The sequence below is a fragment of the Garra rufa genome, chromosome 23, assembly GCF_049309525.1.
Source record: "Garra rufa chromosome 23, GarRuf1.0, whole genome shotgun sequence".
Taxonomy (NCBI): domain Eukaryota; kingdom Metazoa; phylum Chordata; class Actinopteri; order Cypriniformes; family Cyprinidae; genus Garra; species Garra rufa.
This window is the reverse complement of record NC_133383.1, coordinates 728,326-734,481: the sequence shown is the minus strand read 5'-3', so window position 1 is coordinate 734,481 and position 6,156 is coordinate 728,326. Positions and strand designations below refer to the sequence as shown.

Genomic DNA, 6,156 nt, shown 5'->3' with positions numbered 1-6,156 from the left:
TAGTGATAACTTTTTGGCTCAATGTCTGCATTTAAAGTCACACCGAGGTGTTCAACTGGGATTAAGACTTGGCTTTATGCAGACCAGTCAAGTTCTTCCACACTGACTGAATCAATCATTTCAATCTGAACCTTGCCTTATACACAAAGGCATTGTTATGTTAAAACTGTTGCTATTAAAATTAATTCCCTAGAATATAATTTTATGCTTAAACATTAAGATTTGTACTCATGGAAATTACTAAAGTAGTCAAACCTGTTCATTAGAAGGGTACTTTTGGCTATATAGTGTATGTATTTTGAATCAATATCTTTGTTTTGATTTTGTGGACCTACAATTTTGTGAATGGCTACAACTGCATTTTTATTTCATACACTGAAAACAATTTTTGAACAACTATTAAAATAATACAGCCTACAAATAACACTAAACACACATATTTCTTTAAAAAAATCTTTATCTTGCCATTACCACGCTGGTTGTATAACCTTGCTGGAGGGATCATGATTGGTTAAGCTGACTGCCATCTGACAAGTAACTGGCCAATGACAACTGTGCGCGCCTTTACTGGTCAAGTTTGAAAATACGTTAGTTTGTTACATTTTTATTTTAAATGTGACATGTGGAGAACAAAAGCTGGAATGTGAACACAGAGGAAGACCGGACTGGATCTGTGAGGTCCTGCAAGCAGATTGCTGATATCAGGTAAGGGAACATATTTCAGTCTTTCTAGCTTTATGTTCTTTCTGTGTAAATTCCACATGAGGTAACAGACGCACTATGACTTGCATCTGTGCTTCATCAAAGATGTGACACCAGATGCTAATCGCGATTAGCATATTAGCACGTATTTGTAGCCCCTGATATTGCTATGTGTTATAGATAGGCTACGAATGTTGTCAGCTAATTTAAACGCAATGCATGAGAAGGAGCAATGAGTACAGTGATGAAAGTGCTATTAAAGCTCGGAAACACAGGAATCTAACTATAAAACACAAACTGCTACCAATAACATTATTTTTAATCTTTGATTCTAAATCTTTCATGGGATTAAAATATAAAAGTATGGTTCTTCTCATAATCAAAAATACATTTGTAAGACATTTGCCCCACTGATTATCAATATGACTAACTTTTTTATTCTTTTGTCTTTCTTCATCTGAGATAACAAATACGGAGAACATGCTACCATCATCAGTCCTTTAGTTGTTTCACTACAAAAAATATTATGAGTCCTTCATGAGCCTTAAATGGGTCTGGATAAATGCAGCTGCAGGTAAAATTATGTTAAGTTTTGGTTTGATTTGGGTGCACAAATTTTTAAGCTACAATTGTGTTTACCTTGTTTTGATACATTTATAAAAAGAGTCTATTGTTGTGAATCCAGTGTCTTTTTGGGGATTCACATTTTTTCTTTTTGGATTGCCATGAGTTAGGCATATTCTTACATTTTTAATTATATAATAACTAACAGTCTCAAAGCTGACTGTTCATGTTTTCTGAATGATTTATAGTGGCAAATGTTGGTACGATTGAAAAACATTTTGTATAAGAGTTCAAAAGAATTTTAAAAGTGAAATCTTTATTTTTAAGGACTTATCAGCCCACCCCAGACCGACTGAGGATTCAGCTGATTACTGGCAATATAGTGGAGGGCTCTTCTTTATCTGCTACACTCCACTAGAACTTCTGGTATGGATTTATTAACTATTTGCAAAGTTTTGATTTGATGTAATTTAATAAAATGTACTTTTTAATTTACTTTTATGTCCTATTTAAATTTGTTTTTACATAATTTACTTAATACAGTGTGCAGTTAGGATTCTGAATTATGTGTAATGATTTAAATTCTAAATTGACTCTAAAAATTAATTTGCCAGAACCTACAATTACGTGTTATTTTATTTTTTATTTTATTATTATATATTTTTTTGTTAAATCTTCAGGTAGTAAAAAAAAAAAAAAAGTTTTAGTATTTTAGTTTATCTAAGAGCTCTAACTTATGTTATTAAAACTGTAACCCTTAAGTCGATCCATCCTGGAAATTTAAGAATGGTCCAAATTTGTGATCAACTCAGTTGTTTTCCAATGGCACAAAGAAGAATATTTTAAAATTTCTATTTTAAATCACTCATAAATCATCAGCATTAATAATATTAATAATAATAAAAAATACTTAAAAGGGATAGTTCACCCAAAAATGAAAATTTGATGTTTATCTGCTTACCCCAAATGCATCCAAGATGTAGGTGACTTTGTTTCCTCAGAAAAACACAAACGAAGATTTTTAACGAAAACTGGTGCGGTCTGCCAGCCTTATCATGGACGTGGATGGGCACCAAACCTTTAAAAGTAAACAAAAACATGCACAGACAAATCCAAATTATACCCTGCGACTCGTGAGGATACATTGATGTCCTAAGACACGAAACGATCGATTTTTGTTAGAAACTGAACAGTTTTTATATCATTTTTTACCTTTGATACACAGCCACGTCCATCTGTCCTGAGCACGGGCTCATCATCCGGATCGTTATTCGTGTAGCGCTCTGGCATAGTATACACAAACACCGGAAGCGATCTGTCGCATGAATACAACACTCATTGTTTCCACAGTGCTCAGAGATTGTGGCTATAGCGGCTATTCAAAATGGTAATTACTTGCGCGTATCCTGATTGTTCAAACCGATTTAAAACTCATCCGGGACTTGTACTGATTTCCCCTTATGGCGTTTGCGTATTCTTCGCCTGAGCGCGAGCACATGTAACGTAACTGATGCCAAACTCGTGCTCAGGACAGATGGACGTGGCTGTGTATCAAAGGTAAAAAATGATATAAATACTGTTCAGTTTCTCGCAAAAAACGATCTTTTCGTGTCTTAAGACATCAATGTATCGTCACAAGCCGCAGGGTGTAATTTGGATTTGTCTGTGCATGTTTTTGTTTACTTTTAAAGGTTTGGTGCCCATCCACTGCAATTATATGACTGACAGACTGCACCGGTTTTCGTTAAAAATCTCTGTTTGTGTTTTTCTTAGGAAACAAAGTCACCTACATCTTGGATGCATTGGGGGTAAGCAGATAAACAAATTTTCATTTTTGGGTGAACTATCCCTTTAAGCATTATTTTGTTGGTCGATTCCATCCATGGACATAGAATATAAATGCGAGAATCTGCCTAATAGTAAAATGACAAAGTCTTGATAAAAAAATGTATTATCATTTTTGTTGTTATTATTATTATTATTTTCTAAATGGTTAACTCATAACAATAATTGAAGTGGTCCTTTAAAACACATTGCATATTTATGCTTCATAAACTGATTTTATCAATAAAAAATTTAATTAGATTAGTTTGAATGAATGAACAGTAATTCTCTATTGATTTCCCTAATGCCCCTCCAATGACACTCCAATTCTATGACAATTTAGAATTATTTTTATAATTATTATTATTTTTAGTATTATCCTGAGTAATAGTTGTTTTTCTTTAATATGTTGTTTTAACATGTAAGTTACATTTTTTTTTAACAATTTACTAAACACATCCTAGAAAACCTGTCTATGGGAATAGAATCTGTACAGCTTGTTTTTTACTCTGTTGTTTTCCTTTCTGTAGGTGAGGGCAGTTTCCTTATTTTATGTCATCTTTTTGACAAAATTATTTTCATTTTAAGCATTAGCCTAATTCAGTCAAGCACAAAAATGCTATTTGTAATTTGATCTTGCATATTCAGTATATTTAAACAAATTTGTTTTGCAGAGGTTCTTAAGAAAGCTGAAATGATTGGCAAGAAGCTGATGGGGATCTCTCAAAATTGGAACAAGAGACGGAGGAGTACAGAGGATGTCTAGAATGCACAAGTGACTGTCTGCACTGTAAGCACAAATGTATCGTTGCTGATGCTTCTAATTGTTTCCCATTTATTTCCTGTTCAAATGTTTGAAGGTTTCAGTAAATATTAGGTCAAATACAGGTTAAAAAAAGTATTAACTTTTACATTATTTTGAACAAGTAGGTTTATAACTTTGAAGAGATGCTCTTTAAAGGACAGTCAGTGGTTACCAAATCTTTTTACCAAAAACAAAAAAAAAACTAAACACACAGGGCATCCAAGATGTAGGTGACTTTGTTTCTTCAGATATTTAACTCAAACCCTTGCAGTCTGTCAGCCACATAATAACAGTGGATGGGCTTAGTGCTTGGTTTTACCTTTAAAAGTAAAAAAAAAAAACATGCACAGACAAATCCAAATTACACCCTGCGTCTCATGACGATACATTGATGTCCTAAGACACAAAACAATAGTGTTTTTTTTTGTGAGAAACTGAACAGTATTTATATAATTTTTTACCTTTGATACACAGCCACGTCCATCTGTCCTGAGTGTGAGCTCAACCTCCGGCTCATTTCATGTGTACGCTCACTGGCGTAGTATACGCAAACGTCGTAAGGGGAAATCGGTGAACAGTCAGCAGTCCTGGATGAGTTTGCGCAAACGTAATTTTTAGCTTTCAATCGGTTTGAACAATCAGGATAAGTGCAAGTAATTACCATTTTGAATAGCCGCTATACACAAAATCTCTGTGCACTGTGTAAACAATGAGTGTCGTACACACGGGATAGATGACTTCCGGCATTTACGTATACTACGCCAGAACGCGTACACATGTAACGAGCCGGATGATGAGTTCGTGCTCAGGACAGTTAGACGTGGCTGTGTATCAAAGGTAAAAAATTATATAAATACTGTTCAGTTTCTCATAAAAAAACGATCGTTTCGTGTCTTAGGACATCAATGTATCGTCACGAGCCGCAGGGTGTAATTTGGATTTGTCTGTGCATGTTTTTTTTTTTTTTTTCACTTTTAAAGGTTTGTGCCCATCCACTGCCATCATATGGCTGACAGACTACAAACAAAGTCACCTACATCTTGGATGCCCTGGGGGTAAGCTGATAAACATCACATTTTCATTTTTGGGTGAACTATCCCTTTAAGACATAAAACGATCGGTCTGTGCAAAAAACTGAACAGTATTTATATTATTATTTACCTCTGATCCACCGGAACGTTCTACTGTCCTGAGAATGTTCACCCAGTCCGTGTGTGATCTATCACGCGTATACGTCACTCATTGTTTACATGAGCATATTGGCTTATCAAAATGGTAATTACTTGTGCTTATACAAATTCTGGTAACCGATTAAAAACTAAAAGATTACATTTCCTTGTGTGAACTCATCTGGGAGTATTGACTTTTCACCTACAAAGACAAACTTTTGACTACATTGCCAGAGCATGTTGATGCACCACACGTCAGCTACTGTGAACATGCTCCATTAGGGGTGGGCGGTACACCGGTGTCATAGTCAGCACTGGTGTGACATTGCGCAACGACATGGATTTTCTAATACCGTCAATACCGTAATAAATCAATTATGTGCCTCGAACGGCTGCATTTACATCAATAATAGCTAATTCTAAATAATAAGGCATTACATTTTCTTCAAACGTTCAGTTGTGGTCTGAATACCTGACCTTATACTATATATCTTGTTGTAAATAAAAAAGTAAAACATATTCGTATCAGCTTTGCAGGTGGTAGGTAAAAGGGGAGTGGCCATTAAACGACTGGTGAAACATCGTGGAAGAGAAAGGTCGGGCCTGTAGCCTATACCAGAGGCGGACTTTTCCAGGTCGGCCAGCCGAAGGATTTACACAGCGGATCACAAATTGAGCGGGCGCGAGGCGAACTAATATTGTATATAATTTTCGCACTTTCAATATGCAGGGTATAGAAATCGCTTTTAACTGAGTGCTCGCGCTGTTTTTACTTTTACTTACGATTTTGCGATAACGCACACTCTGTGTAAAGGGGGCAGCACATCTTATAATAGATATTTGTCATTGAGTACAAGATTACAGCAAATTCTCCAGTCTGTTTTTGTCATCTCTCTTTACTTTCGACCCGTGATCATTCAAATCTAAAGGTCATTGTACACTGAGTCCGATTTTCGTATGCGTTTTTTTTTTTTGTTTTGTTTGTTTTCTCATATTGGCCATCCTTATCAAAATGCTTATTATGGATGCGAACATGCAGAAAATCAAACACGATCCGAATTTTTTTATGACGGACGAAAGTTTCAGAGGCAG

The 6,156-nt window shown here is 35.2% G+C and overlaps 1 long non-coding RNA gene across 1 annotated transcript; it reads left to right on the top strand.

The window, feature by feature from the left end:
- The first annotated feature begins 909 nt into the window (after positions 1–909).
- On the top strand, positions 910–4,897 carry LOC141299872 (uncharacterized). The gene is made up of 3 exons (XR_012341867.1): positions 910–1,276; positions 1,594–1,692; positions 3,765–4,897. It is a non-coding gene; the product is annotated as an uncharacterized lncRNA (long non-coding RNA).
- Positions 4,898–6,156: the final 1,259 nt, after the last annotated feature.